Raw genomic sequence first — 20,547 nt, 5'->3', positions numbered from 1 at the left:
CAGCCAAAGATGGAGAAGCTCCATACAGTCAGTAAAAACAAGACTTGGAGCTGACTGTGGTTCAGATCATGAGCTGCTTCTTGCAAAATTTCGGCTTAAATTGAAGAACGTCGGGAAAACCACTAAACTGTTCAGGTATGACCTAAATCATATCCCTGATGAATATACAGTGGAGGTGAGGAATAGATTTCAGGGATTAGACCTGATAGACAGAGTGCCTGAGGAACTCTGGACGGAGGTCCGTAACATTGTTCAGGAGGCAGCAACTCAATCCATCCCAAAGAAAAAGAAATGCAAGAAAGCCAAGTGGCTGTCTGATGAGGCTTTACAAGTAGCTGAGGAAAGAAGGGAAGCGAAAAGCAAGGGAGAAAGGGGAAGATATACCCAACTGAATGCAGAGTTCCAGAGAATAGCAAGGAGAGACAAGAAGGCCTTCTTAAATGAACAATGCAAAGAAATCAAGGAAAACAACAGAATGGGAAAGACTAGAGATCTCTTCAAGAAAATTGGAGATCTCAAGGGAACGTTTTGTGCAAAGACGGGCATGATAAAGGACAAAGAAGGCAGGGACCTCACAGAAGCAGATGAGATTAAGAAGAGGTGGCAAGAATACACAGAAGAACTATACAGGAAAGATCTGAATGTCCCTGATAGCCATGATAGTGCGGTCACTGAACTTGAGCCGGACATCCTAGAGAGTGAAGTCAAGTGGGCCTTAGGAAGCATTAGTAACAACAAAGCTAGCGGAGATGACAGTATTCCAGCCGAGCTATTTAAAATCCTAAAAGATGATGCTGTTAAAGTGCTGCATTCAATATGCCAACAAATCTGGAACACTCAACAGTGGCCACAAGACTGGAAAAGGTCAGTTTACATTCCAATTCCAAAGAAGGGCAACGCCAAAGAGTGTTCAAACTACCGCACAATTGCGCTCATTTCACATGCCAGCAAGGTGATGCTCAAAATCCTACAAGCTAGGCTTCAGCAGTATGTGAACCGAGAACTACCGGAAGTACAAGCTGGGTTTCGAAGAGGCAGAGGAACTAGAGATCAAATCGCCAACATTCGCTGCATCATGGAGAAAGCAAGAGAATTCCAGAAAAACGTCTATTTCTGCTTCATTGACTACGCTAAAGCCTTTGATTGTGTGGATCACAACAAACTGTGGCAAATTCTTAAAGTGATGGGAGTACCAGACCACCTTACCTGTCTCCTGAGAAACCTGTACGAGGGTCAAGAAGCAACAGTCAGAACCAGACATGGAACAACCGATTGGTTCAAAATTGGGAAAGGAGTACGACAAGGCTGCATATTGTCACCCTGCTTATTTAACTTATATGCAGAGTACATCATGAGAAATGCCGGGTTGGAGGAATCAGGTCGGAATTAAGATTGCTGGGAGAATTATCAACAACCTCCGATATGCAGACGATACCACCCTAATGGCAGAAAGCGAAGAGGATCTCAAGAGCCTCTTGTTGAGGGTGAAAGAGGAGAGTGCAAAAGCTGGTTTGAAACTCAACATTACAAAAACGAAGATCATGGCATCTGGCCCCATCAATTCCTGGCATATAGAAGGGGAAGAAATGGAAGCAGTGACAGATTTTACTTTCTTGGGCTCCAAGATCACCGCAGACGGTGACTGTAGCCATGAAATTAAAAGACGCTTGCTCCTTGGGAGGAAAGCTATGGCCAACCTAGACAGCATAGTAAGAAGCAGAGACATCACCTTGCCGACAAAGGTCCGTCTAATCAAAGCTATGGTTTTCCCAGTAGTAATGTATGGCTGTGAGAGCTGGACTATAAGGAAGGCTGAGCGCCGAAGAATTGATGCTTTCGAACTGTGGTGCTGGAGAAGACTCTTACGAGACCCCTGGACTGCAAGGAGGTCCAATCAGTCCATCCTAAAGGAAATCAACCCTGAGTGCTCATTGGAAGGACAGATACTGAAGCTGAAGCTCCAATATTTTGGCCACCTAATGCGAAGAGAAAACTCCCTGGAAAAGACCCTGATGCTGGGAAAGACTGAAGGCAAAAGGAGAAGGGGACGGCAGAGAATGAGATGGCTAGATAGCATCACGGATGCAATGAAAATGAACTTGAGCACGCTCCGGGAGAGAGCGCAGGACAGGAAGGCCTGGCGTGCTATGGTCCATGGGGTCACGAAGAGTCGGACACGACTGAACGACTGAACAACAACAACAACAAATTGAATGAGCGCCGAAGAATTGATGCTTTCGAACTGTGGTGCTGGAGAAGACTCTTACGAGTGCCCTGGACTGCAAGGAGGTCAAATCAGTCCATCCTAAAGGAAATCAACCCTGAGTGCTCATTGGAAGGACAGATACTGAAGCTGAAGCTCCAATATTTTGGCCACCTAATGCGAAGAGAAAACTCCCTGGAAAAGACCCTGATGCTGGGAAAGACTGAAGGCAAAAGGAGAAGGGGACGGCAGAGGATGAGATGGCTAGATAGCATCACGGATGCAATTAATATGAACTTGAGCCCACTCCGGGAGAGAGCGCAGGACAGGAAGGCCTGGCGTGCTATGGTCCATGGGGTCACGAAGAGTCGGACACGACTGAACGACTGAACAACAGCAACAAACTATTGAAAAGAATGAGTGAAACAATCTATGTGTTTCCAGTTAAATGCAGCAGTTTTGAACAGAAGGTTCTGAAAAATGTTGGAGTATTTTTTAAGGGAATGTTGGAACAGGTTCTTTAAGAAAATAATTTCAAAAGTGTTTATTTAATAACTCAGTAATCTTCCAAAGGAATGCGAACAGAAAAGCTCTGAGAAAGAACAGTGGTGAATGGAGTCAATTCTCCACAGGGAAGGAAAGTTTCCAGGACGGGGCCCACTTGACTAAAATTCTAGACATGCAAATTGGCATTACTGGCTCGTCCCACAAATGGGAGCAGCCTCAATGGCTGTAGGGTAATTCACCACATTTTCATTGCCGTTTCTTTCCTTTGACTGTCAGCAGATTGCCACTGTTTCTTTTTAAAGGAGTTTGTTTCAGACTGTGGGATTTTGATACGGTCACATTTGTCTAGTTGAGTAATTTTCTGAGATTCCAAGGAATCAATGTATAAGAGAGATGCTTTGTGTAGCTCTTTATAAGTCTGTGCTGAATGTTTGCCCATTTAGTTTTTCAGGGCTTTCAATGGCCTGAAATATTTTCCAGTCCTGCTAATGCTGAGAATGTTCACCTTTTTTCCATGCTTGTTTGCTGCCGCTTTTTCCTCGATCTGCTGTTGCTTTGGTGCTGTTAAAACACACACACACACACACACACACACACACACACACACAAAATATTGGCTCTTCTTCCTGGGATTAGTCACACAGGGAGTTCCAGCTAATCAAGAATCACGTAGTTAAAGGGATGATGTCATAATGATACCTAGCCAGTCAGAGTTGGCTACATACTGTTGTCACCGAGGTCAGATGAAGCAGTTTTGGGGAAGCATTGACTTCAGTCTCAGTGGGTGGACACTTTCACCCTCTTCTACTGAAGTAATTTATTAAGAAATTAAGATATTTATAAACTAGTTCTCAGTCTTGTTTTTTTTAAGCACCCAAGTCATCAACAAAATATAAAACAGCTGGAGAAGAAATACTAAAACCATAAAACCACAATAGAACACAGAACATTAAACAACAAAAATAAAAAAAAACCTCAACAAGGGGGGGTAATACATCATAGTACATCAACAGCAAGGTCTTCAAATGGCAGCCAAATGCCACTAAAGAATGAACCAAGTGGACCTCCTGGATGCAATAATGTATGGGAAGCACTATTTCCTAAAGCTCAATGTGGCCATTTATGCATCGCCAAAAAAGGAGGAAATGCATCAGCAAAAGGTTAGCATAACATTTGCATATGCTAATTTATAAGGATATATTCAAATTTAGAAATAATTACTATAATTTAAATAAAATGCAATTCACTTCACCATAGTGGGGAAGAATGTGACCAAGTGATCTGTGTGCCTGCTCATTCTGCTGTCCAGGTGCTAATTGTTCTGCTCTCCCTTGTGGTTCTTATATATTTAATATTTCAACTAGACATGGGACTGGACAGCCCTTCAAATAGAGGATGCCTTCAAATATAGGACTGTGCCCTTTAAAATAGGACACACCCTCCTAAAGCATGATACAAATGCTGAGTATTGTTACTACTGGCCTATTTTCTCTACAACATCTTTCTTTTTTAAATGTTGAATGTTTGTAGTTCACAGAGAACGTTGACCAGTCAACAAGGTAGGCCTCTCCACAGGGAAAGCTCAATACATGGTGACAGCTGCCACATGGAAGAATTCAGTTCAGCTTCCACCTGGTGACCCTTAGTCAAGCCTCTTCCATCTGGCTTATGGGATCAACTGCCACGACGCAACCCATCCTAGAGAGCAGAAGCACCTATCAGCACAAGCTAGACTTCCTAGCTGGAGAAGAAAAGGCACATGGTTGAGACCAACTGTACTTTTATTGCTTCTGTTGATAGCTGCCTTGGGAAGGGAAGGAGGTTTAATACAAAAAAGGAAGGCAGGATATAAATGCAGAAAATAAACAAGCACGCTAGTAAACGAAAAGATAAGCTAGTCCTTGGCCTCTGTTTGTATGAGTTGGTGCAGTGTCTGGTGTGACAGAGGGTCATTCTGGGTGTACTGGTGTTCCATAGTATTGCAGTTGCAGAAGTCTGGAAGTCAGATACTTCTTCTGTATCTAAGGAGCAATTAAAGAAGTATTTTGTGCAAAATCACAATTTTCCTGTTTCCTAATTTACACAGGCTTTGACCTTCCACTGAGCTATCAGCGATGATGTGTTCCATGAAGAGGAAGCTGAATGGAAAAGGCATTCTAGTTGGCATATTAGTCTATTAGTCATGTGGCTTTGCAACGGATCCCACTTGAGAATCCATCAAAAGTGGAAGAACAACAACAACATCAGAGAAAGCAGCTTGTGTGCAGTGTGGATCCACTTACTTTTCCCCACTTTGTATAGACCCTGTGTGCAGATTTTACAAGGGCAATGTTCAGTATAAAGAGGATGCACTTGCATTGCTAATAAACTCCTTCAAATACTGTAAGCAGGCCTGGATGCTCTAGAGCAGCCTTCCCCAACTTGGCACCTTCCAGATGTGTTGGACTACAACTCCCAGCATTCCATGCTGGCTGGGGGGATGCTGGGAGTTGTAATCCAACACATCTGAAGGGCACCAGGTTGGGAATGCTACCCGAGACACTCTGCTGTGCAGATCCTCCTACTGAAGAAAGCATCACATTGCCCTTGACGACAAACTCTGTTTATTACTTGGAGATGCAATAAAAATAACAAATGCCTGGAGTAAACCTAATTCACTGTGCTACTTAGTATTTGAAATACATAAATATGTCAAGCAAAAGACCTCTAATAGACCCTTTTATCCTGGTAATAGTGTACATATAATTTTCCTCTCATTAGTACAAAAACTGCCTGGGGAACCATCAGCCCATCCTTCATCCATTTAATCTGCATTAGTTTACTTTTTGCCTTGTGTTTAATCTGCTTCCCTTCAAGGTATTTTGAATAAATCAATAGGAATACATGATTGTTTAATGATTTTTTTAAAGGAGCTCCCTTCGACCACAGCTGCATGATTTAGAATGACTAATTCCACTTTTTACAATTGATCCTGCCTAACGTAGGACCATCCATTCCAGGTACGTTAAGGAGGAAAGGAAGCTTGAGTGAATTGATTAATAATCTGTGAGATCTTAAAGGGACCAGCCAGGATATATAAAGGGCATGCCCACACTGGATGTCTATCGGCTCTTGGCTGTGATGATTCAGTTCCCTATAAGCCATGCAGCATCAGTGTGGGCTCTTCACTGATCTTCTAGCCAGCCTCTCAGCAGACCCTGGAAATTGTGGGGTCAGCTTAGGTGGTGGAGTCCATATCACAGGAGTGGGGAACCTCAGTGTGAGGGCCAAATGCAACTTCAGAGAAGCTCTCACTATCATCATTCCGGTGATAGTGGGGCTGAAGGAAAAGTGGGTGGGGCAAAGTACAAAGGGGCGGGGGCAAAGTACCAGCATATTAATGCTTAAGGGCAAAATCCTATGGGGATAATCAGCCACCTCCAAACTTGGAGGCGACTGACTATCCAATGAAGGGTGAGTGAAAGGGATCTTCTCCTCTGCACTCCGGGCGCCCTGCATTTGCAGCTGATTTTGGCTGTCTAGCCAGGGTGCCTTGGAGCGGCGGGGGGGGGGGGGAAGGCCAGATGGTGCATAGGGAGCATTGTAAGGGTGCTTCCGCCATCCTCTCCCCTCCCTGCCCCCAGGACGCCCCCTTTTCCCCTGCTCTATGCTGCTCTTACAAGCGTGGAGCCAAGGATGAACAACACCGCCTATGAGGCGGCAGGGAGGGTTTTTTCCTGGGAACCAACCTCAGAGTGCCGGCTCTGAGGTTGGTTCCCAGAAAACAAAAAATCCTATGGCCATAGGAGTGCCCCCTAAAGCTCTTATTGCTCGTAACTAAACCTTAGGAGAAGCATTTCAACCATTTGGAATGGGGAAGAAACTGCACAAAAGCTGGGAACCACCAAACAGTTGGTGGTTGGGGGAAAGGGGGTGTAACCATCTGGGAAACCCCAGCGGACTCAGTTGGGACCCAGGAGGGCTGCATTTGGCCCCTGGCCTGAGGTCCCCCCCGCACTTGCCATATAGCAATAAGATGAACAATTCATCAACTTCTCTTTTCTTCTTCCCCGGCGCTGTTTCCCATGCTTGCAGTCCAGTTATATGTTTAGCCTTGTGAAGTTCATAATTCCATAATAAAGATCTTGTTAACCTGAAATACTAAATATAAGATGAGCATAGTTGTCCTGAGAGTTCTTCTCCAGCTCCATTACAACCAGGCGGGGAAAGTTTAACTCCTCTCAGCCACTCACCCGTTTATCTTGCGGCAGGGGGCGGAAGGAATGGGAAGTGCTCTGCCTTCTAGTGCTTTGGCACATTGCTACAGCTGTGAGCTAGGTGCCAGGAGTGCGGGGGGGGGGCAGGAAGTCCTCCCTCCTGACCTCCCGCTGCCACCAATGAAGCAGAAGCAAGCAAAGGCAGGGGAGAAAGGGGGTTGGGAGGAAGGATGTTGCATGATCACCAGATGGGTTAAGAGGGAGGGATCGTGCCCCATTATGCTGATAACATCAGGCCAGGATAGCAATGGGATCTGGTTTGTCTTGTAACTGGCTCAGAAAAAGTGTTCCCTGAGTTTTGCAGAAACTAGTTTGGTTTTCTTAGCCCAACCTCTGCCTGGTGGGGCAACCTCTGCAGGCATCCCAGACAGTGAACTAGGAACTCCAGAAGTTGTAATCAATGTACTCTGAAGCCCAGTCCTTACATTAATAGTTATGATATGGAAGTGACTGGAAATGCTGCAGACCAGTGGCAGCTTCATGCAGTAGCTGCAACATGTGAGAGCCCCACACACCATATGCGCCGCTCTTGTTACATGGAAGCTCTTGGTGCACCCGAAATATTGAATGTTACCAGAGGTGATGTGGAAATCTTTTACCCACTATAGGCAATCCCATATGGTGAGGTGCTCTGCGTGTTATGGTTGCTGTCTGGAAGTGTTTTTAATTGTTTCCATAGCATACATAGTTTGAAACATGAATTGCTGTTGTCTATTATCAGCAAGGGGATAAAAGAGCATCTCTTCTCTATTAGAGTTGAATGACATTTTCTCGATTGCTTCCACACTTCACATTCTAAAATGCCCTTTTTCAGAGGAAGTGGGAAGTCAAATAAACTCAGGTTTGTTTTTTTAAACACACACACACATCTGTGTTTAAATTCTCAGAAAAGGGGCTAGCTCTTAAAAGAGGTTGTACACTGGAAATATCTGGTGCTAGGAAATAGTACTACAGTCTTTTCTTTTATTTAAAGAATTAGTTGAACAAATAGTATTTAAACCCTGCATTCCCCACATGCCTGTAGTTTGAACCTTAACTTTTCATTCTGTCTGTTCTGCTGACAGAATTAGGAAGGTATTAGAAAGCAGAAGAGTTTTTAAACAAAGTTTGGAAGGTGAAATATGAACTAACAAAGTTTGGAAGGTCAAATATGAACTAGTCTAACAAAGTCCAAACTAATGCTGGTTGGGGCATACTGGGAGTTGCAGGCCTTTTCTCTGTCAAACATGCATAGGATTGTGCCCTAACTAAACTAACTAGCCCAAACTAACAAAGTTTGGAAGGTGAAATATGAAATAGTCTACAAAAGCAGCAGAACACATAGGTAAACTATGGCTTCACTTCAGACTGTAGGTGAGGAAAAGCATGTTTGGAACTCCTTCCCAATGGAAACTAGCCCAACCACCCGCACACTCTAGCTTGAAAGCAGGATTTGTTGCTGTAGCATTCAAATATCTGACCTTCCACCTGCAACTGCAACAGTTCAGGGTAGGGAGGAATGAGGATTATATTTTAGTTTGCAAATCATCCAAACACACCTCGTTTGCAACCCTGGACACAAATGCAAGCACATTTTTTCAAAAAAACCCTTTGCACATTGCCGAACTTGTGATTGCATTCGAGAAATGTGTATTTTTTTGTTTTTTAAATGCACAGTTTGAAATGCACATTCCCCCCTCCCCAAAAGTGCATTTTTTAAAAAGAGCATGTTCAGTCAGTGAGGGAAACTGCACGCCTTTGAAAAAAGTGCACAATTTTCCCATTCAAAATGCATACTTGCTCAGTTCTAATGAACCAATAAACAGATCACAGATGAAAATGGGAGCGAGCATTGAAGTGAAGTTCAGTGAACCTCCCTGGTTCTCCCGTTCCTAGTCCTGGGACAGTTTTACTGATGTAATCTCGTGTTCGTGAAAACTACCCTTATATTTTTACAGGTTAAGCACGGGAAATTTTGAGATATTAGGAAAGTCATTTCAGGTGCAGGAGTAGATTCATGCCACCATTATTACAAGCTGGTCACAGGGTGAAAAGACCCAAACCTGAATTTTCCACGGAGGGGACTAGCCTTGCAAATGCTCTGGCGCATATATCAGGGATTGTGACTCACCACCTCCTAGCTCAGGTCTTCCAGCTGATCCACGATCCATTCCTGGCATTTATTGAAGCTACAATGGAGCATTCTCTAAGACATTACCAGTACACTAAAAATGTCAATGGGTAATGACGGCAACATACAGTATAATCATTAACCATCACTTACAAATTTTACTGCAAGCCACCCAAAAGGCTGCAATGCTATGCACACTTACCTGGGAGTAAGTCCCACTGAGTAGAGTGGGACTTATTTCTGAATAAACATGCATAGGATTGCACTGTTAAGTGTAGCCATTTGGGAAAACAAGAAACTTTGGAGGTCCAGTAAGTGAAAGGGCAAAAATTAGTGAGGGCCAACTGATGCCCAAGAGGTAGTGAGAGGCCACCAAGATAGTTCTAAGTAAGGAATTTCTTATCTTGGGATGGCAAATGTGTGTCAAGGGTATATCCAATTCTAGACACTCTTCATTATTTCTCCCCACAATTTACAGGAATTCCAAAGAGAAACCTTTTGAGTATCTAATTATGTTCCTGCGGTACCTTGACAACTTTGATGGAATGATATAAAAGGAGCAGTGACAAACTATGGTGAAGAAATGTGGCTAATTCTTGACAGCAGCCCCACCCACCACTGCTTGCTGAGGACATCATGTGATTTTGCAGGATTGGGATCCAACCTTGAGAATCCTGCTGTCCCATCTTAAAGACTTCTCCGTATACTCAGTGCATTGATTAATGCATGGGTATACATTGAGGATGAATCCAAAATGCTAGGTTTTCATATGTTCAACCCCATGGTCACAAGGGTGATGTGAAGGCCACATTTCCAGGCCATACTGGGAAACCAACGCATTGTGGCTGCCCTCCCCTGACACCAAGAAGAGGGCAGGCTTTCTATCACTCCCTACAACTGTCAAATGGGTGTGATGACTTCCTCTCAACCTGCCCTCCAACCATATGGTGCTGAGGGTTATACCTGCACATTGCCCTTATGCTGACAGTTAATGTTGGGGGATGTGCATCTGATGACCCATGTCTCCCAAGCCCGATTTCCTCCCAGAAATAAGAACCACCCATTTCCTGATCATGGCCACCGCCAGGTTTGAAAGGGCCTTCTCCAAAGTGCCTGATAGCAGGTACCCTCCTACCTCAGTGGGAACACCTGGTGGCCCCACCTGTGAGCAGCAATGCTTTGAGCCAGTGCTGAGTACTGAGCAGCACTGTGTTTTTTTAAAATCCCTACAACGCCCTGGAATCACACAATGTCAAAGGAAATTAAAATGGTGATCCCCTGCCCCCCCCGGCACTCAACGCTGATTGGAGATAAAGGCGGGGTTTGTCCTGCGGGGTGTCCCCTGCACGCCGTCAGGTGAGTGATGCACAAGGGAATCCCAGTTGTTATCTCTGTTCACACATCAGAGACAACAACGGGTATGTGGGTGGCTGGGGACTCAGCTGGCACTGGGAGGAGCTGCTCCTTCCAGCATTGGCTTAGTCCATTCATGTGCTGCTCTCCGACCCCATTGGGCCAGCATGCAGCATGTGAAACCCACCGGAGAGGATGCAGCATGGGTGAAGCACCCCTGTCCGCGATGGCGGCTGGAGTGCTCTTACAGCTGCTTCCTAAATTGGGTCAGCTTCACTGCACATAAGCTTTTCCCAGCCAGGGAAAGCAGTTTGGCCGGGGAACGGATGACATTGGGACTTGGCTCCCTGATGTCATCCAGCCCACAAAAAGGCATAGGGAAGTTCAGACAGCCCCCCACCCCCAAAACTATTCCTCAGCCCTGCCCTAGGGGGAAGCGGAGGCAGGGGTAAAGAGGAAAGGAATATGCAGTTGGTTCCGCTACCCCTGCTTAGGTTGAATTACATACTAAGTTAGAGTAGAGCATGGGAAGTAGGGGTTTGTGCCGACGGCTTCATGGAAAAGGTGGGTTGTAGCTCAGTGGTAGAGCACTGGCTTTCCATGCAGAAGGTCTCAGGTTCAATCCCCAGCATGAGAGCCAGTGTGGTGTAGTGGCTAGAGTGCTGGAGTCAGGAGATCTGGGTTCTAGTCCCCATTCAGCCATGGAAGCTCCCTGGGTGATGTTGGGCCAGTCACAGACTCTCAGCCCAACTCACCTCACAGGGTTGTTGTTGTGAGGATAAAATGGAGGAGGAGGATTATGTATGCCACCTTGGGTTCCTTAAGAAGGAAAAAAGGTGGGATATAAATGTAATAAATAAATAATAATAAATAACAATCTCCAGGTAGGGCTAGGAAAGAATCGTTCCTGAAATGCTGGAGAGCTGCTGCTGCCAGTCAGTGTTGACAGCACTGGGCTAGATGGATCAGTGATCAGACTCGGTATAAGGCAGCTTCCTATGTTGGGTTTTGAGGAGAGATTTGTGGGAAGTAAGAGAGGCAGCACCATACAGGTGGTCTGGGGGGGAGTTCCAGGCCTACAAGGCAGCATGGGAGAAAGGATAGCTATATTGTAGTAGAAGCCAGAGTGCCTGAATTCTGCAGTTCAGGTCAAACTCAAAGTCAACCCCCTCATCTATTTTCTATAGGGATGGGAACAAACAAACAAGGCCTCTCAAGCACTGTGCTTCACAGGTTTTATTACAGACAATGTACTGTGCAAGGTCCTTTATAGCGCACATCTTGTTTGTCCTCCTGTGAGGTAGACAATAAGGAACTACTAGAATTTTGTTTCTATGCAAATGTGTCTCATTCGCAATCTTGAATGCAAATGCAAGCAGGGGTGAGTTTTTCGAGAAATGTTTGCACGAGAAAGGTTCCCAAATCTGCAATTGTGTTTGAAAAATATGTATTTTTTACAAATGCACACTTTGAAATGCACATTAAAAAATACACATTTTCACACTTCAGTCAACAGGGAAAGAGCACACTTTTGGAAAATATACATGGAAATGCACACTTTTCACATGCAAAATGCACATTTTTCCTGATCAGACAACCCAAACAACAGTCCAGAAATGAAAACGGGAGTGAGATGAAATGAGCTTTGGAGTAATTTTCAGAAAATTCAGACAAGCTTGAAAATTGCTGGTTATCCCATCCCTAGTAGACAACCCATTTGCTTAACATAGTTACCGTTCTGCGTATAGGGAAGAGAGGCTGAAAGATGAAATAACTTGCTCAAGGCCACCTAGTTATTCCATAGATCAGGAAGTATTTGAACTCAGCTCCCAAGGCAAGCTTTTTATCTGCCATACTGCATTTGTGCTGGTCCTATTTCACAACCCCCCTCCACCATTTCCCAACTATTAGCTCTCTTTCAACAAGTATAAACATTTACAGTGATTTCAACAGTTATAGCTTCACTGTCATGACAATTTACAATCTGGGGTTAGGCTGCAGAAGAGGCAATATTCAGGCAGAGAATAGCAAAGTTGGTACAGATGCCTATTTTAGTCCACAGGAATTTTCTTCTGTGGAATCCACTGTATCTTCCGTCAGGCTCCGTATAAATGATGCATGGTATTCATAATATTAAATGGCCCTCATTTCAATGCCATCGCACCAAATGCTATAGGAGTACACAGTGGGAAACGTACCACCATCATATCAGCACTCAGAGCTGACACTGCTACAGTACTAAAGGAAAAAATATTGGCAGTTAACTCCAATAAATCAGAAATGCTCCCTAGTCAAAATGCTGAAAATGTCGAAGAGGCAGACTGTGCAAAGCTTCTCGTGAAAATGCCAAATGACATAAGACATCACAGCTAAGAGTTGGCAATCTATTACTTTAGAGCAGGGGTACAGAACCTCTTTCAGCCTGAGGGCCAAATTCCATCTGGGAGAAGTTCCTGAGTGGGTGGGGCTAGGGCCAAAATACCAAAACCACCAGCTTATCTTAGGTTAAAGCTCTTCCTGCCAGTAAGTAAGCCTTAGGAGAGGCATTTCAACATTTTAGAATGAGGGGAAATTGAGTGGGGCCATGGGAAGGGGGGCATGTCTTTCTGGAGACTCCCAGAGGTCCAGATTTGGGACCTGGGCCTGAGGTTCTGCTAGGAACGTCCGTTGCTGGGGAATCCAGTTCTTTTTTGACTCGATAGACTTCTGTGGCATGTACAGCTCGATTTGTGTTTGTGAGCTGAGCTCTGGGCTTTCCCCTGAACTCTGGAAACTTTTTTTGCACATTTTTTTTGCAGGTCCTGCAAATTGTGCAAATTTCTAAGCAATTTGCACAAATTATGATTGAAATCCCACAAATTGCTCAGAATTTGTGCAAATTGCAGAATCGGCAGGGAAAAATGTGCAAAACGCCTGAAAAATCCATGAACTGGCCTGACTTGCTGCAGATTGAGTTAGGCGCTGCAGCAGGAACAAAATGAAGTCTGGGGGGAGTGAACCTAGGAAAACCTGTCAAACTCCACTCCCCAAACAGGTTTCTCTGACATCCCTAGGTTCTGCACCCCTGCTCTAGAGCTTGGTACCATACCTGAGTCCAAAGTCTGTCAGAGTGGGGAAAAAACCCTGCCTGTATTATTTTAGCATCTTGGTAAGCTGGGATTGACTCAAAGAAGTTCACACAATAGCTCCGCATGTGAGAACTTCCCTCCCCTAGATGAGAGCTTCCCTCCTCAATGATGTTTATTGCTCGCTTGTATTGAAAAGACTCTTGTCATGAGGAAGTAGTTAAGGGCCCCCACTGAGTCTGAGGTACCCCACTCCTGGTAGAAATGCAACAGGTAAGCGCACAAACAAATAAGGAAAGACTTATGAGATGAGGAGGGAGGGGGCCAAGAAGACAGTATAGCATTTATAGGTCTAGAATAACAACATGCACACACCTGTGAGACAGGTTTGCATTGGATTGGCTCAAAAAATAAGCTGAGCTCTTTCCCCCCAAAATTGGGAAACAGTTTGGCTTATTTCCAAGCTGATCGAAATTAAATCCACCCACCCTCATCAAAAGCAGGAGGTTCATTGGGTCCCTCTAGTGGGCTGGGCTCCCATACATGGCTAGTAGTCATCATTCTTTATTTCCTGTCAACAAAAGCAAACAATTCAGGCACCAAAACCGGAGCCAAAATTAAAGCATATACATTCTGTTAATATAACATTATTAAATGTAATAAGATTAGTAACCAAAAAAGTGTAATAGAATCAAACTCAAAATGACGCAACTTCACTTAATATTTGTGACCTTGTTCAAATAGCTGCAGCAAAAAACTTGGCTGTGTTTTCAGTGATCATGATGTTAGCATCTGACGCAAGTACAGAAATATAAAACTCATCAGAACTTCCTGGATATAAACAAAGGACGGGGTAAATAACGTGAGCTGGTTGGCCACTGTGTGAACAGAAAGCTGCACTAGATGGACCGTTGGTTTGATCCAGCAGGGCTCTTCTGATGTTCTCATATCGCTATAGAGATCGGGAGAGGTCATTAGGGGATTTGGAGCGAAGTGCCATCAGTATGCTGTGACATCTGCATCAGGTGAAGCTATGAAAGTCCTGGATCAGTGCCTGGACTCAGTGATGGGCTGGATGAGGGCCAATAAGTTGGCCCACTGAATCCTAGCAAGATGGAGGCCTTTGGGGTGAGTGGTTCCCAAGTCCGGGATATAGGTTTATTGCCTGTTTTGTTCCAGCTGGGGTACTCCTGGATCCATCTTTGTTGCTAGTGGTCCAAATAGCCATGGCAGCTTGGAGTGCTTCAGCTGGTATGCCAGCTATAGTCTCTCCTGCTAGGGATCGCTTGGCCACAGGGGTACAGGTGCTAGCAACCTCAAGGCTGGATTACTGCAATGCACCCTGTGTGGGGCTGCCCTTTAGGCTGCTCCAGAAGCTGGAGTTAGTGCAGAATGCAGCAGAGCTTCCCCTTTTCAGCATGTAATACCTCTCCTGAGGGAACTGCACTGGCTGTCTCTTTGCTGCTGGGCCAGGTTAAAAGTTTTGTTATTGGTACATAAAACTCTACACAACTTGGGACCAGGATATTTGGGAGCGCACCTTCTCCCAGCCTGCACAGTCACTGAGGTCATCAGATTAAGCACTCCTGGTGGTTCCGCATGGACCTGCAGTCCCGCTGGAATCCACTCAGGGTAGAACCTTTAGTGCATTGGCTCCCTCTCTATGGAACTCCCTTCCTGTTGATGCCAGGCAGGCACCAACATTGCTTTGGTTTTGGCGCTTGCTGAAGACATTTTTATTTAAACAAACCTTCCCTAACTAGCCATGGTTTTATTGGCACAATTTGATTTTAAAGGTTTTCATTCTGTTTTTTGATGATGATAATGATTCTCCCTTTATTATCATTCAGCACTCAGATGTTTAATTGGATGTAGTGTGGTATATAAATCTTGTAATTAACTACCTAGCTGACTGCCAGGACCTGTAGACGGCCATCTCGCAGGAACCAGAAAGTGGGTCTTCTCTGTGGTGGTGGTGCCCAATTTATGGAATTATCTCCCCCAGGTATTCAGGAGGCACCAGCTGTATCATGCTTTAGGCACCAATTAAAGACTCATTTCTTTACCCAGGCCTTTCCTGAGTGAATGTGCTGCCCAGTCTGTTAGTTCGTAATTACAGTGTCGTTTTCATTGATTTTAATTGATTGTCATGTTTTTATTAATGCTTCATATTGTTTTAGCACATTTTCTGTATTTTAATTGTATTTTAATGTATATTATCATGTATTTTGTGAACTGCTTAGAGATATTTTAAAAAATATGTCCAGCAGTATATAAATCTATGAAAGAAAGAAAGAAAGAAAGAAAGAAAGAAAGAAAGGATATTGCACCACTCCTATATGCACAGACTCTCAAGTGTCAAGGTGAATGGAGGCTGGTGGTTCCAGCTTTGGTGGGGCTGTGAATCCATCCTGGGTTTCAGTCAGAACCAGCTGGAACTGTGAAGGAGCTATCTAAGGTGCTGAACCTATTTTGGTGGAAGGGCTCAGCACCTTGGCCAACTCCTTTAGAGTTCTGGCTGAAACCCAGAATAGAATTGCAGCCTCCACTGGTCGAGGTAAAGCTTTAAATCGGCCTTCCATGACAGCCGATGGGAAAGAATTCAGCCTGACCATGCCAAAGGCTGATGTGCTGTATTCAGCTTGGTGGCTCACATTGCACTGGCCCGTGCTTGTAACAGAGAGGGGGCTACATTTCTGAACAGAAAATAAAGAATTTAGAGAAGTCTGACAATGAGTAGCATTGGCAAACAAAGCAGCAGGTCCTCTCCTCATGATTCGCTTTCTCTTCACGCCCTGCAAAACATAATTTTTATAACCACTTGTGCACACAAAACAGAATTCGTCTCCTCAGAAGCTACTTGGGCTTTTTTGGGGGCCTCTTGGATTTTGTTCTCTCTAGTGATGCCACTGATGAGTTCAACAAAATAAAGCTAAAATGGAGAGCAGGGAGAGAGGGGGGCGAGAAGACTGAAGCCCAGCTATTAAGTCTTTTATGCATCACATTTCTTAGTTAAAAATTAGAAGGCTTGCCAGAAACACAATCAAGCTGACAGATCAAGTTTTTCCATTTGACGGAGCTTGGCCAGGCGATACAAACCTGTCCAGAGCTAGTTTTCTGCCCATACATATATCTAAGATGTTCTTTCTGCAAATTACAGTATAAATGGGAACTATTCCAGTTGACGTATCAGTCCTGGTTTTTTGATGCTCCATAAACATCCTCCCAATTTGGATTCCAGCATCAATATGGGTCATGGGAGGGGTGCTGGACTAGATTATACTGCAAGTTGCTAAGGTCAGTGTGGTATTGTACATAGGGATGTCAGAGCAATCCACAATGGAACCGAATGAGTTTGGATGTTCATGAATCCGACCCGTGAATTCCACAGTGGACCAGCTTTTCCCCTGTCAGGTGAATTATGCAGACCATTTTTTCTAACATTCCCAAATTTTGCATAAATTTTGTTGTAGAAAAATATGCAAACTAAAAAACCCAGCCGAAAATGCACATTTCCTTCATAGGCTAAAGCGTGAGAATTTGCATTTTGGGGGAACTCGCACATATTTGCACATTTTTGCACACCTGAATTTGCACAAATACACATTTGTGCAAATTCTGAAACAAAAAGAATCTGATTTCAGCGATGGGCAGAGGATGGAATGAAAGGAGCCTGACAATCCACAAAACACAGACAGAATGGATTTTACACAGTCCGTACATCCCTAATTGTGCATGGAAATAATGTTGGGCATATTGGACTGGGTGATGGTGTTGCTTCAAATCCCTCTTTGGCCCCAAGCTCACTAGCTGACCTTGGGCAGCCACTCCTCCCAGTGCTGGCCAAGTTCCTGGCTTTGCATGGTGCACCATGAACAACCAGACTCCACGAGTGTGATTGGTCCCTGGCCGAAGCACTGGCTGGAATTTCCAGTCAGCCTCTCCAGTGATCGCTTCAGCCAAGACCAGTTTCTCCCACCCTGTGCTTTCCCCCATTGGGGATGACATGGAGCAGAACAAGCCCCTTGGCCGAAGCACCAGTTGGAGCTTCTCCAGCTGATACTTCAGCCAGGCACCAGCTACCAGCAGCTCATGCTTTCCTCCATGGAGGACGATGTGGGGCCGGGCAGGTGAATTCAGGGAGGGGGCAGTGCACTAAGTAAGGGGAATCAGTCAGAGATAACAAAGGGATTCCCCTGTGTGCCACTCTCTCCTTGGAGAAGGGAGGGGCTTGGGATGGGGAGTGGGCAGGGTCCATCGAGGGAGCTCAAATTTCCATGGGCTGGATTAGGCCCACAGGCCAGAGCTTCCCTAGTGCTGAAATAGACCACTGAAATCAATGGGACTTAAGCTAAGATCCATTTATTTCAATGGGATGACTCTAAAGATGACGAAGTCTGGATGTAGCCCATTATCTCCCAGTCTGACCAACTACATAGAACTTTTGTTAGAATTGTTAGAATTGTTGCATTGGCTGCCTGAATGTTTCTGAACCCAATTCAAGGTGCTGGTTTTAACCTATAAAGATATGGCTCACAACCGCAATATCTGATGGAGCGCCTCTCTTGACCTGAACCTATCTGGATGCTACAATGAACATCTGAGGCCCTCCTCCGAGCACCAGCTCCAAGGAAGGCTCCGAAGGTGGCAACAAGGGAGAGGGCCTTTTCAGTGGCGGGCCCCTGATTATGGAATGATCTTCCCATTGAGGCCCACCTGGCGCCAACACTGTCATCTTTCGATGCCAGGTTAAGACTGTCCTCTACTCCCAGGCATTTAATGGGGTCTAGTATCTGAACCCCCTTCATGGATCACTGCCTTGTTGTGGCGAAGGGGCTTGCGTAACTCAGTGAAGCCATAAGCTATGCCGTGCAGGGCCACCCAAGACGGACAGGTCATGGCAGAGAGTTCTGACAAAATGTGGTCCACTGGAGAAGGAAATGGCAACCCACTCCAGTATTCTTGCCAAGAAAACCCCATGGAACGTATCACAAGGCTAAAAGAGATGACGCCGGAAGATGAGCCCCTCAGGTCGGAAGGTGTCCAATATGCTACTGGGGAAGAGCAGAGGGTATTTCCAAGTAGTGCCAGAAAGAGTGAAGCGGCTGGGCCAAAGCCGAAAGGACACTCAGCTGTGGATATGTCTGGTGGTGAAAAGAAAATCCGATGCTGTAAAGAACAATATTGTTTAGGAACCTGGAATGTCAGATCAATGAATCAAGGTAAGCTGGAGGTGGTCACACATGAGATGGCAAGATTGAACATCGACATCTTGGGAATCAGCGAACTAAAATGGACAGGCATGGGCGAATTTAATTCAGGTGACCATCATATCTACTATTGTGGGCAAGAATCCCTTAGAAGAAATGGAGTGGCACTCATAGTCAACAAAAGGGTGGGAAAAGCAGTACTGGGGTACAATCTTAAAAATGATAGAATGATCTCAGTACGAATCCAAGGCAAACCATTCAACATCACAGTAATTCAAGTCTATGCCCCAACCACTGTGGCCGAAGAAGCTGAGGTTGATCGGTTCTATGAAGACCTACAACACCTTCTAGAACTAACACCAAAAAAAGATGTCCTCTTCATCATAGGGGATTGGAATGCTAAAGTAGGAAGTCAAGAAATCACCGGGATAACAGGCAGGCATGGCCTTGGTGTACAGAATGAAGCAGGACAAAAGCTAATAGAGTTTTGCCAAGAGAACATGCTGATCATAGCAAACACTCTTTTCCAACAGCACAAGAGGCGACTCTACACATGGACGTCACCAGATGGTCAATATCGAAATCAGATTGATTATGTCCTTTGCAGCCAAAGATAAAGAAGCTCCATACAGTCAGTAAAAACAAGACCTGGAGCTGACTGTGACTCAGATCATGAGCTGCTTCTTGCAAAATTTTGGCTTAAATTGAAGAACGTTGGGAAAACCACTAAACTGTTCAGGTATGACCTAAATCATATCCCTGATGAATATACAGTGGAGGTGAGGAATAGATTTCAGGGATTAGACCTGATAGACAGAGTGCCTGAGGAACTATGGACGGAGGTCCGTAACATTGTTCAGGAGGCAGCAACGAAATCCATCCCAAAGAAAAAGAAATGCAAGAAAGCCAAGTGGCTGTCTGATGAGGCTTTACAAGTAGCTGAGGAAAGAAGGGAAGCGAAAAGCAAGGGAGAAAGGGGAAGATATACCCAACTGAATGCAGAGTTCCAGAGAATAGCAAGGAGAGACAAGAAAGCCTTCTTAAATGAACAATGCAAAGAAATCGAGGAAAACAACAGAATGGGAAAGACTAGAGATCTCTTCAAGAAAATTGGAGATCTCAAGGGAACGTTTTGTGCAAAGACGGGCATGATAAAGGACAAAGAAGGCAGGGACCTCACAGAAGCAGATGAGATTAAGAAGAGGTGGCAAGAATACACAGAAGAACTATACAGGAAAGATCTGAATGTCCCTGATAGCCATGATAGTGCGGTCACTGAACTTGAGCCGGACATCCTCGAGAGTGAAGTCAAGTGGGCCTTAGGAAGCATTAGTAACAACAAAGCTAGCGGAGATGACAGTATTCCAGCCGAGCTATTTAAAATCCTAAAAGATGATGCTGTTAAAGTGCTGCATTCAATATGCCAACAAATCTGGAACACTCAACAGTGGCCACAAGACTGGAAAAGGTCAGTTTACATTCCAATTCCAAAGAAGGGCAACGCCAAAGAGTGTTCAAACTACCGCACAATTGCGCTCATTTCACATGCCAGCAAGGTGACGCTCAAAATCCTACAAGCTAGGCTTCAGCAGTATGCGAACCGAGAACTACCGGAAGTACAAGCTGGGTTTCGAAGAGGCAGAGGAACTAGAGATCAAATCGCCAACATTCGCTGCATCATGGAGAAAGCAAGAGAATTCCAGAAAAACGTCTATTTCTGCTTCATTGACTACGCTAAAGCCTTTGATTGTGTGGATCACAACAAACTGTGGCAAATTCTGAAAGAGATGGAGTACCAGACCACCTTACCTGTCTCCTGAGAAACCTGTACGAGGGTCAAGAA

General features: G+C 44.8%; 1 long non-coding RNA gene across 1 annotated transcript in view; it reads right to left on the bottom strand.

Moving 5' to 3' along the window:
- The window catches only part of LOC146343681 (uncharacterized), a 64,160-nt gene extending 54,972 nt beyond the window's left edge, over nt 1-9,188 (bottom strand). The window contains exon 1 of the long non-coding RNA XR_014792563.1: nt 9,077-9,188. This is a non-coding gene — a long non-coding RNA (uncharacterized LOC146343681). The remainder of the gene's footprint in view (nt 1-9,076) is intronic.
- Between the last annotated feature and the right edge of the window lie 11,359 nt (nt 9,189-20,547).

Source organism: Heloderma suspectum, chromosome 5 (genome assembly GCF_057233095.1).
Source record: "Heloderma suspectum isolate Gila_16-S chromosome 5, 16-S_ref, whole genome shotgun sequence".
Classification (NCBI taxonomy): domain Eukaryota; kingdom Metazoa; phylum Chordata; class Lepidosauria; order Squamata; family Helodermatidae; genus Heloderma; species Heloderma suspectum.
The sequence above is the reverse complement of the archived record's forward strand: the minus strand, read 5'-3'. Positions and strand labels throughout refer to the sequence as shown.